Source organism: Vidua chalybeata, chromosome 6 (assembly GCF_026979565.1).
Source record: "Vidua chalybeata isolate OUT-0048 chromosome 6, bVidCha1 merged haplotype, whole genome shotgun sequence".
In the NCBI taxonomy this organism is placed as follows: domain Eukaryota; kingdom Metazoa; phylum Chordata; class Aves; order Passeriformes; family Viduidae; genus Vidua; species Vidua chalybeata.
In genome coordinates this window covers 45,652,222-45,675,300 of record NC_071535.1, presented here as the reverse complement: position 1 = coordinate 45,675,300, position 23,079 = coordinate 45,652,222, and the positions used below count along the sequence as shown (strand labels likewise).

The 23,079-nt window shown below is 41.2% G+C and overlaps 1 protein-coding gene across 16 annotated transcripts in view; it reads right to left on the bottom strand.

The window, feature by feature from the left end:
- TSPAN4 (tetraspanin 4) overlaps nucleotides 1–23,079 on the bottom strand; it is a 411,890-nt gene that overhangs the window by 319,236 nt on the left and 69,575 nt on the right. The window contains exon 2 of one of the 16 annotated variants that reach the window (XM_053944936.1): nucleotides 749–844. The exons of 14 other annotated variants lie outside the window; for them this stretch is intronic. The gene's annotated coding sequence lies outside the window, so the exon portion shown is untranslated. Of the gene's footprint in view, nucleotides 1–748; nucleotides 845–22,760; nucleotides 22,910–23,079 lie in introns of those variants that run through there. One more of the 16 variants, XM_053944942.1, reaches the window with a different exon arrangement.

The following is a 23,079-nucleotide window of genomic DNA, read 5'->3' as shown; positions in this document are numbered from 1 at the left end:
CAGATGCCCTCTTAGAAATAACCCATATTTCAGTGACTTCACAATCAGCTTTCTTGTCAAAAAAAAGGCTTCATGTTGAAAATATGGCAATTCTATGAGTCTTGTAATGGTGTTGCAATGGAGGTTTGTAAACCTAGAGCTAAGAATAAGGAATACCATACATGTATTTGCCAGCTGTTCTGACTAAATGTTTTAGTCAGAATTAGAGATATACTCATTAAAGCAGAACTCCAGATGACTTCTCTAAGCATGATCTGGTTTTCCAGATACAGCCTGGTAAGCAGGATGCTACAAAAAAAGCCTATCAGAATACACTAAAGTAGCAGAAACTTCTGTTAAGATTAAATTTAAATTTCTTTCAGGTTTTTCATAATTTTCCTTCTCTCTTGAATTTCATCAATGTTTGCCTATAGTCTCTCAGAGTCTATTCACAACATGTACCTAGGCTATACAACCCCCAAATTCACCTCAGATTTCTGCCCTGTCACCCCTTCCAAGCTTAAAGGCAGGTTCTGGCTGTAAGTGCCCAGGAGTTTATGTGAAATGTAATTTCATTTCCATGAAGGTGAAGGAGTTTTTTACGTTCCACGAAATATTTTACAATGTGCAGCAATTATTCAACTCCTTTTTCAAACAGATCTTGGTCAGGCTACACTTTATTGCTGATCTGCTTTCAAATATCCTGTTTATACAATAAACTGTTCATACAGAGTGTTGATACAGCTTACATGCTACATAAGGCTCTAACCTGTATTTTTCGAAGTGTCCTTATATTCTTGATTGAGGAAAAATTTCTTTCCTTAATAACCAAGCAGTTCTGCTCTTCCACTGATGAAAAAAAAATCTGTGCAAGAAAGAAGTGGATTTACAGGCAGAGCTCCTTTTCTTCCACAACAGTGTTAAGACTGTTCATTTCTTCCAGAAAAAGTCACTTGATCTCTCCTTGATTGACAAGTTCCTAAAACTCATATTCTATGTACAACACCTAAAACTTTGCTCCACAAGTTATAATAACTGTGACTGCATGTATGGGGATCTCCAACACTAAAATCCTAATCAAAGAACTCTGCTTTGGTTCACTGCATATTACAAAGAAAAGTCACTTGACTCTTCTGCATACCAGCCTCTGGGCCAACGGAGATACTGATGTTTACCTCCTCATAAGAAAGTCAAAAACTTGTTAAGTATTTAAGGATTGCTGCATGGCAGATGCTAAGTATTTTCAGTAGGATTTCACACCAGCAAGATTTTAATTAGGATGGTTCCTCATTTACTAGATTCCCTGATGAACTGACAGTCAGACCCTCATTTATTCACAGCTGAATACCCAAAATGTCAGCTAGGGTTGAGACATACCTGTACACAACTTCAACCCTGAAGTGTTGTGTACACCAACACTACTTGGGTATTTCTGCATACACACATACAAAGACAGCAGATCATCTCTGCTTCTCTGTGCAAGAGAGAGGAGTGACCCCACATGAGACTGACCACCATAAGGTGTTCAACCAAATTATACCATGCTCATGGCAATCCCTTGAGCTAAGTTACCTACATGAGTTTTATGGCAAAAACAGGATGTTCTGCAAGTGTCAGCCAAAGAGATGGAGGCTCATTCTACTGAGAGTTTAACTACAGCAGACAAAGATGCACTTTGATTTGACAGATCTGCAGACTAAATGCATATCCAGTATAGTGGACAAGCTGGTAAAACCTCCCACAATGCTACTGCAACTTCCCAGGCTTCTTTCACCTTGCTACCAGTTATCTAGGCACTGCTGCAGCATGGATCTTGTTTGGAAAACTTTACTGCTCCTCAAACTTTTCTTCAAAGTGATACTTAAACTTTAAATTTAGTTAAGCAGCTGCAGTTCAGACTTACTCTCAGCTGTAGTTGTTCAATTTAGCACATCCAGTGACCCAGGAATTTCTCCCTGGAGCTCCAGGTCTAGTAGTGGTGGAATGAAATTCAGTGCAACAGTTGAAGAGTCAGGGACTGAGCTGAAAGAGAGAGACCCTCCAGGTGTCATTACACTGGTGTCACAAGGAGTACTGGCATCTCTGGCCTTGGCAGCAGCTCCCCCCTCTCACACCATGCAGGCAGGCAGGTGTGAGCTGGTCTCATGCATCCCAACACATTGATCCCTGCTTCAGACTTATTGCTACCACAGGAGACAATGATGTAAGCACCTAAGAAGTCACTGTCTGGCACCTCTAATTTTATTACAAAGAGGCTTGGATCAAGAATGCCATCAAATTGGCTAATACAGATTCTGAACTGTGCTGCATAAACCATGAAAATGGTCACTTTATTAATACAACCATTATTTCCAGGCAAGGCTCCTCCAGCCTCAGGAACTTGTTTCCTAGGCATTCTATAAATTTGGGGTTCTGTCTTTTGCACCACAGCTTCCCCAGGAGACACATGGCACCAAAATTCATCATGTACTACATGCTTTTAAAAGTGAAAATTCTCCTTACCAAGGCAACAGCTACCAAAAGCTTTCACAGATGCTGCTTGTGCAGGATTACTAAAACAGTTCCTGAACAATAGCCTTAATGAGGAATGGTGAGACTTAATTAAAGCATAAAATAATTAAAAGGCAATCAAGAGCAATGAGAAGTTTCTGATTATTTTCCCCTACATTTACAATGTAAGATGTGGGGGAAGGGATTGCCTAACCTCCATGGTTTTCAAATGGCTTTTAGAAAATTAAAGGCAGAAGTAAATATTAGACAAAGATGCGTAATAAAAGTTTCTACAAAGCAATCAAATTATCGGCTGATATAATAGAGATAAAAAGATACTCATTTGTCATGCAAATAAATATCCCCATCTTTTCTCATTATAAAAATAAAACATAGTAAGTCTTAGGATACAAATGCATGAACACCATGCCCATTGGTCTCAAACAGAATTTTGTTCCCTTGACATTCATTTTGGTGGCCTGGGCTCACAGCATTTCTAAAATACAATTATTTCAAAGGAAATGGTAGCTGGAGCAGGAAACATTCTCTAACCTGGAAGAAACGCCTTGAAAGCAATTCAGTTTGAGCTGATTGTCTTTACTGCTTTCAAGAGAAGAGGAGAATGGATTGCAGAACATTTTCAATTAAATTTTATAGCAGTAACTAAGGATAACACTTTTGCCATTACAGTGAACAAGAGTTTGAAAAATAAATTATTTCCATTTCATTACTTTAAAAAGGAAATATCTTTAAATCCTGAAAAATGGGAGGGGGTTTGATTTTGTGTGTCGACTTGGGGTGCAATTTTTAATTGTTGTTGGTTTGGTTTTGGTTTGGTTTTGGTTTGGTTTTTTGTTGTTGTTTGTTAGGGTTTTCTTCCCTTTTAAACTAGCTTTGTTTCTACTCAAGCACTGAGCAACTGGAAACAGCAACTGATTTGTAGGAACAAGAATATTTCAGACCTTTCCAGCCACAGCAACTCAGGCCGCTTTACTCTGTGTTCTGTCCAGTGTACACATGGTAGAGCATGTGATGGTCCTTACAGAGTGAGCATGTGGGAGGAGGGTGCAGGACATCCTAACTGCTCTCACTCCCAGGCTCCATCACTGACTAGTACCTTGCAAACATAACAAAGATTTAAAAGCCTGAATTATGTCATGTTTGCATTTTCTTGTGATTCACTCAGACAGCAAACTTCTCAAGACAACCAGTAGCTCTTTCTTCCTTTCTTCACAGCATCAAGCACCAACCAGTGCAGAACATGATTTGTTTAACGCAATGCAACTTCAATATAAACAATAAAACACATGATCTTCAAAACCAAACCTGTGGCAGGGGGAGGTAAAGATAGAAGAAGAAAAAATATGTTTATCCAGTTTATGAAATTTACTATTTTTCTCAAACTCATGCTGGCTTTGTATACAAGTACAAAGAAATACCAACAGGCAAAACATGGAGTTATGAAAGTGTTTACATTCTTCAGGTTAAAAATACAGGTGCTCATTCAATGCGAAACCAGAGAAGGAAAACCAACCTGAGAATAAGCTGCAAAATACTTCAACTGAGCCCCTTCCTCTTTATCACTACTGGCACCCTTTTGCCACAATCCTTTTCCTGCTAGCTCAAGAAAACATTGATCACAAGCCAACCCTGGCATCACCATACCCTTTTCACTCTTCTGTAACTTGTCCTCCTGGAGGGAATGTGTCCATCAGGATCATCACCTCTCCAGAGGGAGGAGCTGGCATGCAGAATATGGAAAGCAGTTCCCACACCATGCCCCTCAACAGCTCCAACCCTGGACAACACCCTGCTAAGGGTAATTATTTAGAAAGCCAAAACCCACAGAACAACAGTTGTACATACTGCCATCTCTTGGATCTAAACTTATCCCTATCACCACATTTTACAGAGACTCCATGGCAAAACCTGTCCCAGCATACTTGTTATTTGGGGCCCAGGACATAATTCTTAGAGTAAGAAGCTCGAACTGGTCTTGAAGTCAGCTTTAAAATGGGTATCGAGTGACAACTAGTGGAGATTTTCCTCAGTGCATTGCCGTGGATTTTTCTGCACGATGTAATCTGCACCAAGATCCCTTTTCACTGAAATAACACTGATGCAATCCAATTACAGAGAAAAGCTTTCCAGGAAAAATGTGCATGCCTGTATGAAGACAAGGGGAATGGAATGTGCTCCTGTGACTCTAGGCTTTTCAGATACACAGATTCACAGACAAACACAAGAAACAAGCCCCACAGGAACATGGAAGTGAAGATGGTAGGAGTCAGAAGCTTAGAGAAGGTAGCATTACCTTCCTCTCCGTACATCCTTAACAGGGATACATCCTTAATATCTCCCTTCCTTAAAGAGCTCCAGCTGACTATTAGAAGCTTATGGTTCCTCAGCTAGAGGCTTGGGTTGATCTATTCTGTTTTACAGCCCATGACTCTCTCCAGTTTGTGTATGCTTTTATACTCAACAACACAATGTAGCAGTAAGTTCCACAGTTCTGTTCCATGTCGCAGGAAAATATATTTTCATTTACTTAATATCTACTACTCATTTAATTGGATAGTTTCTTTGCCTTATTTATGGCAAGGTGAACATTCATTCCCCAATTTATCTTCTCTTTTTCCTTCATGATTTCATTAGCCTCTTCCTGCGACCTCTAATTTACCTCTTTTCCAGGCTGACGAGTCTAGTAATAGATGAATTCACACACAGCATTTTATTTGCCTCTTTAATCACCTCTGAACACGGTGCTTACTCTTCCAAAGACTTACTAGGAGCAATTTTTCCAAGGCAGCATTAGTTGAGGTATGACTCATCATTACTACCTTCACAAACTTTGTGGGGTTTTTGATAGGGAAGATGGTTATTTTCTTTTTACATGCAATACTTTGTATTCAGCGGTGATTCATTTTAACTGTTTGGCCACTTAGTATTGAAAGTAACTACAACACTTCAAAATGCTTTAAAATCTGGCTACTGTAATTTTTTTAATAACACCATTGTGATTTATTAGTATCAGGCCCTAGAAAAGTACTTCAGCTCTAACACAGCCATCAAAAACATTAGGAAAATAATCCTCCCACACAAATAGCTAAACTAGGGGGGGAAAAATTGCAACAAGATCTTTGAGGAAGTTCTGGGAATTTACCCTGCTAAGGTTTCCTGTCCAAAGTGCCATGGTCCTGGTGCACTGACACCGAGAAAACAATGGCTGATGATGTTATAACAACTTCTAAATTTGGCAAAAGGGGGGGGGGGGGGAGAGGGGGAGAGAAAGAACAGGGGAGGGGGGAAGTGCCAACTGTAAAGTTTTTCAAGAATCTTCAATTAACATTATTCACTGCTTGTCACAGAAAGCCAAATCTTTAAAATGCTTTACATCATAAGAATACAGAGAAAACTGTAGAAGTGTCAATTGTTACTATTATGGTAAGTCTCCTCTTGAGCATAAGTGCCCTGTCATTAAAAAAAAAAAAAAAAAAAAAAAAAAAAAGACAAACTAAGTTTCTGCTCCTCCTGACTGCAGAAGAAAGCCTGGTACTAAGAAGCCTAAATATTCATAAAGCAGAAGGCAAATTAAAAACAAAACCCAATACTGTGAAATAACCTCATGATTTAAAAAATATCTCCAGCTTCTGAAGATATGACTCATCATATAACTGCTTGTGGATTGGCTGCATCATTACAATGAGAGTAGCAAATGTGTCAATTAATTTATTAATATTTGCAGTTTCAATTTTCATGGCTGATAGAGAGATATGAAATACTGAACAAGGAAACAGTTTAATCTTTCTCCAGAACACTTCATGTTTTTAAATCATCTCTCCATTCAATCAACACACTGAATGCAGCCAGCTCAATCCATGAACGCAATAAATGTGGGCTACAGATAAAATTCAGATTCTGCAGAAACTGAGTGCTTGTGCTCAAAACAGGAGCAAGGACTTTGCAATCTTTGCAAAGCACATGTCACTGCCTCTCAGTTCTATGTTTCCTTTAGTCTAGCTGCTTGGTTCCTCAGGCTCACCAGGCTACAGTCTGTCCCCATGAACACTTACCTAACCAAATGCCTTAACTGTGACATCAGTGAACCATCCTGATACAAATCCTGCTCCCCTAATCTTCCTTCCAGCTGTCAGGGAAGACTGAGTTTATGATCTTTGTTTAGCTAGATGCACATCCAAAGCACCCACTCACCTCCACAGAGGAGGTCCAACTGCCTGTCCAGTGCCACATGAGATGAAAAAAAGCCACAAAACACCAAGGAGTAAGATAAAAAGTGACATCCATATAGGCAAGAATAGAAACCACTGGTAAAAATGGGGATAGAAAAGCCAAACATACACAAAAAGAAGCTGCAAAAATATCAGTGGGACAAAAGGTAAAGAGGAGCACAGTGAAAACTCACTATAACAACTAGGGATCAACAAGGAAGGACCATGAGAGATGAGCAAGATAAGTGAAGTACAGAGTGCCATGTCATCCCTTCACAAACATAGTATAGGGGGAGCTTTGATGTAGATTAAGGGCAGCCACACTCATCCACTTACACCCTGGCTGAGAGGAACATGTGAAACCCACGGGCACATCAGGGCTGTATTACAGTGGCTTTGTCTCCAAGGCACAGCTAATGCTGAAGCACTTATTAGCATCAGGCTGCTAAAATATAAAGTGATCATTGCACAGGTGAAAAAAAAGGAAGGCTCCTGAGAATACATCTCACCTAGGAAAAAAATGATCCTTATCTCATCAAGCAAAGTAAACAGAGCAGCACAGATTCACCGAGAACTACAGGTAATTAGAGGTACAGTCAAAACCTATGGAAAAAAATCAATGAAAGATTCACAGTCCCATGCAGATTCTCAATCAGACCCTTAATTGTGATGCACATATATCAATAATAGAGCTGCACGTAGCACTTGGCCACACAAAAAGGAAATATTTCCCAGGTTAGAACAGAATTACAGTCAGCTAAGGAAAAAGAATTAGAAGCATACTCTAGCTCCTCTGGGAGAGTGCAACCATTGGGAGAGGGTACAATACACAGTGTCTTATAAACAAAAATTAAAAAAAAAAAAATCTGTGTGAAGCCATACATGAGAAACAGAAAGATTCAACACTGGGCACTTCATTCAATAATTCTATTTGAGTCTCTTTATATATACAAACAACTGGGGCAAATAAAACATAATGAGACAAAAAGCCCATAAAACTGTCTACCAAGGGAGTGGAATGGAGAAAAATTCTCTTTTGGTGGGGTGCTTTGGTTGCTGTTAGTACTGAACCTACAGCCAGCACTATTTCTCTCATTGATTAAGGAATATGCGCTCCCTCTTTAGCAAAATACAAATTTCACTGTGCTTTTCCATGGCAAGAAAGGACAGACCTTAAACAAGCTTATAGTGAGCAGCATTGTACTAGTGAAGGAATTGTTGGGCATTCCTGCATATTTTGCTAAGCACCCAGTGGACACAGATTTACTGGACATTGTCCCTGCCCTAAAGGACTTGTCCTAGGGGAATTCACAGAGCTGTGAGGGACACATGTGAAGGAGCCTGTCAGGATGGCATCACCCCCCAGCTCAAAGCTCCTTAGGAAGGCACCCCTTACTTAAGGCTGAGGAGCACTGCACAGAGGCAGCCTCGCTTCTACTGGAAGAGCTGGAGCAGAGTGGCTCAGCAGGGACCAGGCCAGCCCCAGTAGGCAGTGCTCCTCCTCCTTCCACACCCCAATCCTCCCTGGGCAGCAACAGAGAACTGACATGGGCAAAGAACGGGGGACACAGGCAGTTCTGTCACTCAGCAGCTTCTCCCTTGAGCTTTGCAGGTACTCCCCATGCAGCAGCTGTCTCACCATCTCCCAGCTTCCTGCTGGCACAGGAGAGTGCTATGGGAGGACTGAGAATGAGAAAAGTTGTCAGTTTTGGTGACCTTTAAGTAGAGCTCCTCTTGCCAGATGTGACACAGAAGAAAACATGAAGGAGGTTCTTCAGAACTGCATGACAGATGAGGACTCAAGGCTGACAGAGCAGATGGGGGTGATGTCTCAGTGCTGCACAGGACAAGATACATGGGACAGGGGTAGGCTATGAAGAGCTGACAACAAAGATGAGTGTTTTGCACTTGGGTGGTGGAAAAGGAAGCCCTGTGAATTGGCAGAAAAAATGTTTAAAGTAATAAGCCAGAAACAGTATTTGTAACCACATTTATGGAACAGGGAGAAAACATACAGCTCTAACAGACAATGAACTGTCTCAGGAGCCACAGAGGCCAGAATGAACTGCACAACCAGACATTTTGCAGATCACTGTTGTAGAACTGTGCCCTGGCACCTTAATGCTGGCAGTCCTGGGAGGACTGCATTTTAAGTACTGCCTGAGCTCGCAATCAGCCAGCCACAATGGACCAGAAGGGCACAGCTGCCTTCCTGGCAGTCAGTGACAGCATTTAAGTTGTTGGCCCTCCCAGGCAGAGAAAAGAAATCAACCTACTTTCATCTAATTTGCAACAATAGAGCCTGGTCCTCAAAACTCATGTTCTGGCCACTATTCCCCTACACTACACATTTGTTTCTCAAGCCACCCAGGGCTGCACAGGGTGAGGCTTAGAAATTAGTCCATCCAGCTCTACAGATTCTTTGGTTAGAATGAGACACAGCTCAGAAAGCCTGAGAACAGAAGACCAGAAGTATCATCTTTTCTGCAGTTTCTTGTGAGATAACTACTGTATCTTGACATCCTTTCATCCAGCAGAACTACAGAGTGCATGGCAGTCCTGCTACCAATCCTATTCCAGAACCCTAGCACAAAGACCTTATACACTGGTCCCAAAACCAAGCTCAGAAGCTCAGCTCTTTGCTGGCCATAATGTGTAAGTACATCATACTGCTTCACTACAAATCTGCAGCCAAACGAAAATACTCAAAACAGAGAGTGAATATATTCTAACAGAAAAACAACTTGTAGCTTATGCCACACCTAATGCAGTTCTGTTTTCTATTTCATGCAATCCCACTGCAGAACTGCTGGTTTCCACAGCAGTCCCAGACCCTGAAATGCAACACAGAAGCGACTGGTCAGGGTGTCAGATCCACCAGCAGATTCCAGTAAATGAAGCAGGTTACAGTGTGCATGCTGACACAGTTGTTTTTCACATGTTCCCTCAAACTGCTGCAGCCACAGAATTAAGCTATGGACATTCTAAGGACTCTTACAGCTGGACAGATCAGGAATTTGTTACCACAGCTCTGCCCACAACAAGCCCAAACTCAAAGGCAGACGGAGACCAAATTTCCCTCATGAAAAGGCTTTGTCTAAATACCATGCCATGATGCCACATTAGGAAAGATGCAGACCACAAATGCAGTAAGTCACATGCAGAAGTTATTAATCCATTATTGGTATTCAAGATTATTGCTGAAAAAACATTTATCCTAATAAACACAAGGTACACAAGTTAACTCCACAGAGACTCATCAAAACCCCTTAAATACATATACAGAATGAGTGAAAAAAAGCAGTAAGTATAAGGGTAGAGTGGGAAATAAACAAAACCCCATTGTCTGTACTCAAAAAATGTAAATGCTAGGGTGGATATTTTGCTTCCAGACAAAAATCAGCCATCATATCAGTTCATGTTGGTTTTGATTTCCAGTATGATGCTGAGACAAGACATTATCAGTCACTTGGTAAAAAAACAACTTGTACAGACAAATACAGACTAAATACTGGGATTAAAATCAGTCTCAGCAATTGGAAAAGATGAATTTTGTGAGTAGCAAGAAGATGGCAGCTTTCTTCCTTCCAAGAATTTGGATAAATTTTAACCCTAAGCTTTCAATTTCCTAGCTCTTTAGCAGCCAGCTTTTTGTAACTGGCATAGCCAACTGCAAGTCTCCTCCACAAGCACCCTGGGAATAGACATTGCAAGCTCCTGCACTTTACCTGGAAAGGACATTGAAACTCTGAAACAAATATAGAGGTTTAGCTCCAGTGTTTAATTGAAGTGGACTTGAAAGAAAAGGAACTTCAATCTGAAAGAAATTTTGCAAGTCTGAAAGAACTACATGGATCTCATATTTGGAATGTTTTTTGTTTTAGTATTCCTTCAGCCACCACTGATGCTTTCAAGAAGTGTCTGCTCTTTGTGCTCTTTTTACCGACTGCATGATGAAAAAAAAAATTCACAAGCCAAATAAATATTTGTTTTCTCTTACAAGTCATCTTTAGATTACAATAGATCCTGACATCAGGACAAGGAGTTCATTTTAAAGTTTAAATTAATTCATCACTCAGCTAGGATCTAAGCTGTACCAAGAATAAGTGTGCTTCAAAAATACACAGTTGCCAAGTCTTTATAGAGCCATTTGAAACATCTAATGTAATCACAGCATTGTAGTTTGCTTCCATTAGAAAGGCTCTTACATTTACATTACTCGCTGGGAATTGTCCTGCACTACAGAAAACCACTGAGTACTCAGATTATTGGTTTCACTATATTTGAGCTGCAGACTGACGTTTGACTATGTGCTTGAGCAGAAAACTGTGTGTGACAGCTCTGTACCCTGACATAAAGCAATAATTACTCTGTGATGAGAGTCCCAACTGAGAGCGTGTTCCTGCTGATTTAGAAACAAATCCTCAGGATAAATCCCTTGCGTCTTTACAAAGCCAGACTGGGAGGTAAAAAGATGATGTGGTATTCTATTGATTGTGCAATAGAAGAACTGAAGCAGGCAGTTTTGATATACAAAGTCACATAGGCACCTAACCCTCTCAAGATCAGTGGGAGTTAGAGATCTATAGGATTTTTGCAGATTTGGCCACAATAGATATCTCTATAGTCACACCAATGAGATTTACATTCTCCTGGGCAGTTTGGGATCACCCTCTAGCCTCAGTCCTGAATCCCTAACTCAGCCTCTGGCTCCAGCCCTAAGAAACCAGCTGGCTCTGAAGGCTAAGAAGCTCCACTGGGACAGGAGGGCAGGCTCATGCTATGGTTCTGCCCCTCTCTGCAGCAGGGACAACTACCCAGCCCCTGGCTTCCAGGTGATATGCGTGCTTAATTGCCGAAAATCTGTGTCAGGGCCTTGAACCCTTGCCTTGGAGCTTACATGCTCTCTTCCCATACACATTTTGGAGAGCAGCAGGGCACTCTCCTCTTGTTAAACAGTTCACAGAAACCTAGTTACTTCCTTACTCTGAAGGGAGAGGAAGAATAGCTCTAGGTAAGGATTAGGAATACAGACAGACTAATGCTGGAAAACTCTGCCCTGTTGTTATCCCTTTTTACATCAGCTCTCCCAACTTTCTCCATTTCATCTAATACCTGACACTTCACTAAGCACCTAAGCTTCTCAAGAGAGATCATTATACAATAGTCACACTTTTATTAGAGGCTATGTTTTATTTTAAATTTTTGGCCTCCGTGTTTGTAAAGAAAAATTAAGTGTGACCTTCAGTAGAGTTTAATACAAGATACCCTGAGAAAGCAGCATATTGTGACTATGTGATGCCTAAAATGTCAGATTTGGGGATGCTCAGGGACCCACAAGAAAGGGACAGAGGGCATCAATCTCAGAGGTATCTACAAACTAAATCATGCACGTAAGAGATCACAAAAGGAAGAATTCAAATCATTGGGTCATTTTAGGAGGGCTTCTGTTTGGGTACTTTGTGAGCATGCAGTCAATCAGCCTTGCTGATTTACTGTACCTTATTCATGAAAGCTGGCTCAATGCATTACAAACCAGATTGAAGCAGATACCATGACATTCAAGATGGCACTCCCAAGAAAAGGCTCCAGGGCACAGGTTTAGGTCTTCTAGGGACATATCCAGAAGAGAGAAGAGGTGCAGGCAAGTACTTGAACAAACACAGTGCTCCTATCTATGTAGCTGCAGCCTTCCTGGCCATCAAGTTCTTGTGACATTGCAGAAGATCAATGAAAACATTAAGTTTAGGATTTAAAAAGTCATCATAGCAATTATGACAGCATTCTGATAGTAAATGCAAACAACATTCAAAAAATTCAGGAAAATTCTCACAGCAATGTTAAAAATAGCATATGCACCATGTGGATATGCTAATGTGCTGTCTTTCAGCCTTGCACACTGGGCTAGGGAATGGCAGGGCTACTTTGTTTTGTGGGTTTTAAGGATAATTATGACCTTAAAAATAATAATTCTTGCTCATTTACTCTCCAGAGTTCACACTCATGATTTGCTGCCCCTTACAGGGAAGAAAATATTTCTTTGTCCTCAGAATGTTAGCAATGTCATTTCAAGTAGTACAGTGTTCTGCTACCAGTGAAAGGTGCCACCTCCACAGCCCCACTAACTGAAATCCTCTCTCCTGCAGCTTCAGTCCAGCCATGGTAACACACTACCCTTCAGCTGCTCTTTGGCATCACCGCTGATTTGGCTCCTTTTAAGGGCCATTAAACTGCTGACCTCTCACTCCAGATGACCCAGTGTGGCTGTGCCAGCTGTGCCAACCAGCTGGCCCTGGCATCAGAGTGCTGCATTTCAGCTACTGAAGAGCTAGGACATGGCAGAATTGGACAGCAATGCCATATTAACAAGAAGAAAGAGTGACTTTTAAGGCTGAAAATCAGGATAGATGCATGAGCTTCTCTTGAAAGCATGCTGTCACTGAACAATAAAACACAGCACAGGGATGGGGTGATTTAATACTGCAGCATTTAACTCTATTGCTGCTAGAGATGTTCCTCTTCCAGTCTGGCAGAGCAGAGTACAAAGACATGACAATCTCCACATTGACAAAGTGTGCTGAGGGGCACCCTGGACTCCCACTATGCACCGAGTTGCTGTGAAACCTCCCCTAAATCTCCTCACCTGCATGCCCTCGTCTGTGCTACTCAAAAGATCTCTGCACTGCATTCAGCTCTGGTTTGATTGAATGACAAAAGCACAGTTTTGACAGCAGAAGCTATTGGAGTGGATTTTGCAGCAGACCACCAAACAACAGGTAGCAGTAATTTCTGGAAAGTACCACTTTAGTCTTCATACTGGCCAGGTACTCAATATTTAGACTATGTGGCTGGTCTTTGATTGCTCTTATTCAACAAAGCTCTGAAGAACAAGTACTGCATTACTTTGCCTCACTGAAGTTTCAGCCTAAAGTCCTCCGTACCTGTAAGAGCAGTGGTTTGATTTGAGTCCCATCCCTGAAGCCAAGATTCATCATTTTCGGCAAAAAGAAGGGACAGTATATTTGTTCAGTGCTAAAGCCCCTGGGACTCAGAAGACAAGATGAAATGGAAATTTTCTTCTGTTTTTTTTTTTTTTTTTACAGGTTTCTATGGCCAGTATGGTCCAGACGAGACAAGATGGGTTCTTAAGAGGAGAGGTTCCCTGGTACAGAGCACAGACTGAATGTTGCCAAGATGGTACATGCCAGTCATTAGGATGCTAATTGGCCCTGACAGGGCTCTGGTGACTGAAGTGAACATCCACACTGTCACTACCTGGAAGCATTGCTGCAGGGAACAGCTCCAAGGAGCCTAAAGGAAAGTGGGTGTGAGGAGGTAGAGAGATGAGGGATGTTTATAGCTCTCTACAGCTGTCTGCATCACATATTTAAACAAGGGGGGAAATAATTCTGTCTTTCTACACTGCGCTGGTAAAAAATTCCACTAAAAATCACTTTGGGTAATTTACATTTAAATGGACTTTGCACACAAAGTAGATTATTTTGCTGGTCATGTTTACAGTTCCTTTCCTGCTCCCCTTTCCCAGGACTCCATGACTCTTGTCTCCTGCACCATCTTTTCTTTCTGTCTCCCAACTGATCCAATTAAAACACCAAAAATAAATTAACTTGTCAGATTTCCCCACCACCAACTCTCTCCAACTGCTCTATTCCTGTCTGAGCTTTACCGCATCTTGAAAAATTCTGGTGTGTTGATTGTTTTTGTTTATTTGCCTACGTGGCCAGATTTGTCATCTATGAACTAGGTTTACAGCACTTTCAAAGCAGAAAATCAAAAGTTTCTGAACAGCTTATGGGTGACTATTACCAGTTTTGAATGGATAACATTTCTGTAAGGCTGGGAGAGCACCAAAAGGAAGGTGCAAAACTGAGACTAGATTATCTGCAAATTATAGAGCAGCCTGAGAGTTATTAAAATTTGGATTGCCCAAAAATAAATGTTACTTGAAGGTGTGTTTTGGACTTCATTGCAAATAACCAACAACACTGACTGAACCAGTGACTAGGTGGCCTAAATGTGACAAGTTAACTGTATCTTTTAAGAGACCAGTTGTGAACAAGACAAATCTGCTAGTGAGATGCCGGAACAGACACTTAAAACACTGGTCTGCAACCCTGAATCACAGGTCTGCATTTCAGGCCCTGTGCATGTCAGATGAAACCAGAGAAGCTACAACCACATTTAACCTATGACAAAAGGAAGGGTGATCTGGAATAATATTCCCAAACAAATAAAGAAGTTTTTTTTCCTTACAGCCACAATCAGCTGTCAACTTTTCTTAATCCCTCTCTACCAGAATACCTTGGCAACCCAAAGAATTATCTCCCTAGAACTTCAGGGGATCCCAACCAGAACAAAAGTAGCTGGTGAGATCCCCTCTCCACACCAGAAAACTTCCCAGGTATTGCTGCACAGCCTATTATGCCCCATATATGTCAGTTCTGTGGTCCAAAAATCTGCTGTGGATGAGAAGATCCTGGCAGAAATCATTTGAGAGCTTCAACATGTGAAGATGATGATAAATATTTGCAAAGCAGGTAAATCATCCCTCCTCCCTTGCATGCCATGAGAATTTCGAGCCTTCTAAAACATGCATGCAATGAGATTGTGTCAAGGCTGTATGACTACAGTGAGGAGGGGAGGGAAGAGGAGAAAAGTTATGTGAAAACAAGCTTCAGTTACTGGAACTCCTTCAGTGTCTCCTAAAATAACAGTAAAACAGAAGAATGACACAGGGAAAGAAAATAAAGCGGGGGGTGAGGTACAGGATGCAAAGCTCCACATGCTGTGTTTTGTATTGGCATTGGAGGAATAAATTTTCTTCCTGACACAGTTTGCAGGGCAAGCAGAAAAAGAATGGTGGGGAAGAGACACAGAGGTGCAAAGCAGCTGGGATTTCCTTTCCTCTGGCATGAGCTGGGGGAATGGAACCCCACTGTCACCCTCTCTGCTCACCTAAACTGTTGCCAGCAAGCCTGAGCACAACTCCTCCCAGATGGACCAGACACAGCCAGAAGGGTCCTGTGGAGCCACAGAATTTGTGCCTGTCTGCTGCATGCTAGACCTCATCTACACATGACTCGGGAGCCTGTGCTTCCTATTGTCACTTCCATCAAGCCCCTGCAACCAGCTTTGCTTTCCTCTGTAAATAGGCTTCATGCCTTCATAAAATGGATGTATTAGTCATGAACAAAAACCAGAAAGTTACTGGGGAGGGAAGCAATACTCAATGTACCACAGTCAATAAAAGACAGAAGAAAAATATTAGCTGGAGAGTTCCAAGAAGGTTAGGGTTATAAAGAAGCAAAATATTGGCTCTGACACAGAAAAAGGCTCTTCTGAATACTAATGTGTTCCACACAGCAACAAAGAAGCTATACTTAACCTCAAAGGAGATTAAGTAATATATAACACACCTGAGGAAAGGGAGGAAGGTAGAAAAGAATGGCAAGCAAGCATAAACAGAAAGAGACTAAGGCATCTGAAGTCTTTTTCATATAGCTTCTTCTCCTGCACAGGGGAGATTTATATCTTTTCCTCAGAAATTCAGCATTCAGGAAAGTGGACTTAGTATAACTCCATAATAATACCCTCTTTTCCAGTCCCCAGGAAACTATAATACTGATTTACTGGTCAAAGAAATGAATGTGCCTCAGAGTTCCATACAAGGTCTTTCTGAAGTTAATCCAGCACTAAGATGGATAAGCAGAAGTGGAAAAATACCACAGAAAGTATTTCTGTAGATAAAAGGAGCTTTCTAAAGGCCAATGTTCCTGTCATGATGGAATAATTTTCACTCTCTAGATAAAGAGCTGGAGAATAAAAGTAGAGAAGGTTATAGCACACAACCAGCTCCCTGGGCACCAGGATGTGTTTGCTGGCTGGGAACTACACTTCAATGAAAATACCTGATTAGTTAAATTTAAAACTGGATATATTTCATACAGGATTCATTTCAGCAAATGTTGACATCAACATCTGACATGACAGTCAGTGGAGAGAAACAGTCACCTGCAGGACAGGATTCATCTGTTTCAAAAGCAGTTGGCTAAAGTAGGGTCAGATGAACTATGTTCTAAAATATCTCTTTCCCTTTTCTGTCTGGAAGGAGAGCTCATATAAGTCAGTCAGAGGCAGACAGCTGGGCTATAGGCATCTGAAGCTAATGGTGGACTCAAAGAATCAAAATGACTGCAGAGATGAGATTCAAGTAGACATGTGGAGTTTGCAGCAATTAATCCACTTCTCACTATGACGACTGGAAATCTTACTCTGGAGAATAAAAACACAAGTCTCAGACTTCTATGCAATCTGTGTTAAATGGATCAAGATGCAGCCCTTATAGTTGTAGATATAGCCTTTGAAATGCAAGGAAAACACAAGTGGAAGCAACATTATTCCTGAGCCTACAGATTGATACAAATAGATCTTAGCGATGTTCAAGAGCATCGTAGGAAAAGTCACGAGACTGACAGTTTTGAATTATTCTCCCTTAGATTCATGTCATCAGAGCTGTCCATCAGTTCCTAATCCTGAGTTTAAATGCAGATTCCAGGAGCAGAGGTGAAGATGATAAGTCCCAGATTTCTGTTAAAACAACCTTTTTTTTTTAAGTGAACAAGGCAAATGAGTCCTTAAATAGAACTTAATGATGTATGATGTAGACTGCAAATGTCCCAATATATGGCCTGGCAGAAGAGCTCATAAAGCCCAAACTAATGAGCCCCTAAAAGAAGTTGAACACTAAGCTGCTCCCTTATCTCTCTCCTGACAGGTACTGAATTGTCCTGTAACACAGATGGGTGGGAGTAGGTTGCAAGAACAATCCACACAGCCCAGAGCTCCTCTCCCTGTTCAATTGCAAGGGATTCTCTGGGAAAAGCACAGGCAGGACTGTGTCACCTTCACCAGGACACCAGCAGAGCAGTCCACTGCTGGTCACTGTCTTTCTCCAGGTACTACTCAGGGAAAGCAGCAGCCTGTGGGCAAGGATGTTTCCCAAGCTTCACACCTGGGAAACAATGATAGCTACTCTACACAGACCAAGTGCACTGTGTGTGCACAGCTCTCACCCTGAACTGTGTTCCCTCCATCTGGGAGGGCTGGGCACAGTCAGGATGAAGTCTCTGTTTAGGCAGGAGCATTTACTAACACAGTGACCAGTTATCCCACATGGGCTGAAGCCTGTCTGATCAGCAACCATTTCTTGTCCTGCAGTTGCACAGTGTTCAAACAAATAAAATCAGCCTTATTCAGACCAAATTCCAAAGCAGAGGCTGTTTGCCTGCCCATATTCTAGGTTAATACAGAGGGCTTGATTAACCTCTTAATTCAAAGCAAACAAGACACTGACCTTCTTTGACAAGAAAAAAAAAAAAAAAAAAAAACAAAAAAACAGCACAAAACATAGCTATGGGGAAGCTGCTTTTGGATTCAAAACCAGTCATTTATTAAAACTGAAAGATTATTTGCCTTTCATTGGGAGAAATAAACTCCAGAATCATCTCCTCCATCATACGTTAGAAACTGTCCAACCTTAACCTCCATTTCAAATGCTAATTACTTGCCAGAATCCTAACCTGAATTTTTCCTAGCTTCCAAGGAGGATAAAAAAATAGACATCAGAGATCTTCATCTTTCCCTTTCTAAATTTATATGAATTATGTAATTGCACTTTTAAAGGACTAGAGCAAACAACTAAAAAAGTAATGCAGAATGAACTAACACCACTTATGACAAAGCAGGAAAAGAATACTTTTTAAAGCAGAAGAGCACTCTCTCTCTCCAGAAAAATGTGAAAAGAGAAAGTAGAAGACACTATAATTGCATATGTGAAAAATTATTCAATGATAATTGACAATGGGATGTATGGCATGTTATTGCTGAGTTTATGATATTCTTTAAATGATGTAAAGGATACCCAGAGAACAAGGATGGCAGTCATCTAAGAGAAGGTATACCCAGTTAAAGACACCTTCTTACAAAGTTAAAGCTCCCTTCTTAACATACATATCTGATAAATTATATACACATACTGGCAGTGTAATCTAGCAGGAGTGGCTCATGGGCATTTTCTAAAGGCAAAACCTTGTCATTGTGAAAGGATTTATTAATAATTATAAATGAAATCACAATTATCGAAGTTAAGTGCCTGAAAGCATTTTGCCAAAATAATTTTGCTCTGGACTAAAACTCCAACAGTCAAGGAAAGACCAATTAGTTTTCTCATGGTAGGATTTCAGTTTAAATTCAGGCAACTTATATCCATTGGAGTTTGAGGGTTTTTTTTTTTTTTAAAGGCATGTGGTATACACTCAATTGATTTTAGGACAAATGTATTTGTATTACTACACCTTTAATCAAGACTTTAGAGGAAGGCACTGTGAAGCAAAAGAAAAACAGTCCTTATGCTGAGAGCAACACAATGGTTCCCCAGTAGAAGCTCACATGAGCAAGATAAATGTTTGTAGCCTCTCCAATAAGCAAAATTAGTGCACTCTGAATGTAAGAACAGGGATGTATGACAAACAAGGAGCTCAGCCTGTCAGAAACTTTGTGTTTGTTGTTCCAAAAGGGTTAGAAGCCACTAATTTAGAGCATATTACAAAAGACAGTGTGGAACAAAAAACAGATATTGGGAGAGCACAAAGAAGGAAAAAGAAAATCACAGCCCCCTGACCAGCATCCTAAGGAGTACTCCCAGCAGTGAGAGCGTTGTCTTGCTAGATCAGGTGGGTTTTGGGAGCACAAGCTAATCTCCACTAGCAGCCCCATGTTACCATCCCTGTAAGCCCAATGGCTAAAGTGTGAGAGAGGGGATCTTTGGAAGGGTTTAGGAAGTCCAAGAGCTCAGCAGGGCCAGGCACAGTGTCACTGCCCCCAGTTTAAAGGCAGACTCAGGGAGCAATTGCGCAGTTCGCTCACGGACAGGCAGCACAGCCAGGTAACAAACTCTGACGCTGTGTACAGCAGGCTGTGCCTTGCTCACAACCATATCCTGCTTTTCTTTGGTGCCAGCAGAAGGAAAACAGCACTACAACAAACAGTAAGAGATAGCCCTCAAAGCTTCATGATATAAAAGCCTGAAGGAATGCACATTACAGAAAGATTTAGTTTGCTGGCATGAAATCAAACGTATAAACCCAAGATTATTCACAAAGATCAAGACAACCTTCAAAGAAGCCAGAAATCCAGGGGGAAGCAAAGTATTTCCAAGCAGTTCCACTTCTCTCACATAAGCCAGGGAATCTCAGAGAGACAGTCATAAAGAATGGACTTTATTTTCATTCTTTGCATATACTCTTGCTGATGCAGTGCCTAGTATCATCTGAAGATGCAAGCTGATAGAGACCCATTTTTGGATACTCAAACACACCTTAAAAGGGACTTTTTCTTGGAATAAGAGTGTTTGATTTCTGAAATACAAACTACTGTAATTTACTAATTGCTTTACATAGACTACAAGTATTAAGCACTTCTAAGCAGAATCAGATTTGTGATAACAAAAGCCTCTGTAATCTAACAAGGAAAGGCATTTCAGGATGCAGTGACTGAAGGCAGCATATTCAAATTAAGGTACCTAGTTAAACATCTAAGTAACCAGTCATTGAAAGAACTATCCTCATACAGAAAGTCACCATTACTTGATGTCCTCAAAGCAAGACCAGAGGATTCTGCTCAAACATATATATATATAAATGATCATGCTTAAACCAAAGTTAATGGTTAGATGTTGAAATCAGCATTAATGCAAGCAGCCCTTTCTCACACATTTATTATCACTTGTTCTGGTCACAGCACAATTCAAAGACAATTTACTCAATTGTAAGCAGGTGCATGGAAGTGCTGGTTAGACTAAGAGGCCTATCTCAGGAAAGCTTGACTTGTTTGACAAAACACAGCACAAAAGAGGACAGGATCACTGCTTGCAAACACACTTCAGGAGAGGGAGCTGCAAGAAATGCAAAGAGACATTTAAACCACAGGATTATCTTGGTGCAGAAATGACATAAACCAACCACAAACTCTTCTTGGCTGGAGGTCAGAGAAATCCAAGTATGAAGTAGCTGTGATCTGGAGCAGCTTCCCAGTGGGAGAAGTCAAAGAGGAAAAGAAAGCAGATAGAGAGCCCAAGATTCCACAGAAAGGGCTCCTGCCCCATGTTGATCCCTCAGGAGCAGGGAGTCTTACCTGGGACTCAGGCTTGGAAAATCAGGTTGTCTTTCTAGGTCTAAGCTTACACATAGTTCAGTAACTTGGTAACATGCTATCACTGTATGAGAACGGTTTACATGTTTTGGGGCAGGTTTCCTGTGTATTTCTGAAACAGGAAAGGTTTTATTTTCTTTAGACACAAAGACAACTTCTGGTTTTCATCAGCTCTCCTACAGTGTGGGAATAAAACACTGCAAGAAGAGATAATTTAGGATTTAATTTAGGATTTAATCTTGAGTAAAGTGTGCAGTCAGACAGGACAGCACAAGGAGCTCTACACCAGAGGTGTAGCTGTACACCAGAGGTGAACTTCACACACATTCCACTGTCATTCAGCTCTTATCAACAGAGGGAGGGAGAACTAGAAGGTACTGAAAAATCAACATCAAAGTGCAAGAGATTCAAAGAGCAGCAATGCTCTGCACCAGCTCCTGGGTTATCATTCAGTCTCAAAGTATGAAGAATTTATCCTTCCTCCTACAAACCGGATCCACAGGCCCTGGATTCAGCCATCCCTACTGCAGCACACTGAAGTCAGTAATCATGGAAGTTAAAGCCAAATTCACATCTACCTAGTAAGGAAATTGTTGGAGCTGCTCTTGCTCTCTCTGCTTCAGAAGCAGTTTACCATAAACCATCAAAACACAGACACCAGGAGTCAGGAGAGCTGGATTACCTTCCTGACAGTTCCCCCCAAGCAGAAGTCATAAGCTTCCCATAACCACTTCATTGCCTCTAACGCCCTCACTCACCCTCTCTGTACACAAAGCTTCCCCTGTTTGGAAAGTGTAAAAAGACTCTTCTGTGCTCAGAACTGTAATGTAAAAACAAAATTGTGCATTAATGATATTTAAACTGATTTAATGAAATGGTTTCAATTCCACCTGTCCTTCCTCCCAACTCCACCCTCTCCTTCGAGAGGGAAATTTGTTTTTGTTAATATGCAGAAGAAAAAGGCAAGTTAAAAATACCCTACTTTTGCCTTAAAGTTAAAGTTTTGAATAAACAGCCTGAAATAGGAATGCAGTTTATCTGCCCACCAAATTCCTACACTGTTTTCTTGTTCTGCTTTCCAAAATATTTTTTTAAGGATCAAACAGAGACTTAGATGTGCAGAGCTAGTAGTATCCCAGAACTGCCTGCTTCCTTGCTAGTAAGATAACTGGTTTTGGAATGAGGAGGAATGGTTTGAGACTGGATGAACCAAAGATATAATCTAGGACCATTAAGTGCTAGAATATTTGAGCAAATCTCCTGGCATCAGAGGAATCAACATGAAAAAAAAATTGAGGAAAAGATCACCAAGAGAACAGAAAAGCCTTTCTCATTTCCCTTTAACTGTGCAACAGACAAACTGCATTATCTCCTAAAAATCTACCTTGCCAGGAAAAAGCACTCACACTGTTATCCCTATCTTGGACCCAAGTCACATCTGTCCCTGACAACAACAGCTGTCAACACTGAAAGAGCATGGTGATCAGCCAGCCTTTTCGCCCTGGGCTGGAAGCCAAAGCAAGGGTGGCTTATATATTTGCAGTGCAAAACCAAACAAACTCTCTGTTCCCTGTGCTATGCCATTAGCAAACAAGCTGATCAGCTCCAGAGAGTATCCTTGCAATCTGAATATTTGAGCCCAAACTTAATTTTCCCTTATTTCCCTTCCACTGTATCACCAGCGAGCTCCAGGTAATGGCATAGGAGTCACATGTACTATCCCAGCAACGCAGACAAAAGCCTCTTGGCAGAGTTGCCTTTCATTCCCAGTTTTCCATAGCATGAGGCATCAGAGCATGCTGCCCTGGAGTGCTCTAGACACTGCTACGATACCTGATAGGAGTTACATCTTAGGAAAGGAAACCACCTCCCTCCTCTTACAGCAGACGAGCCCTCTGGAAGAAGAAAGGAAACATCTCACTTTCATCTCAGAGTTCAGAAGGAATGTTTTATAGCTGTCAATCCTATAAAGATCTTATTCATTCACACATCAGGGACAGCAACTATTCTGAGGTAGGCTGTACAGCCATGAAGTAGCCAGGTTCTGAAAAGGACTTTGTCCGGTGACATTTGGAAAACAAGGTGAAAGACTTTACTGTGACCCTAAAGTAAATACTGAATGTCAACATACAACAGGCAGGCCAGAGGAGTT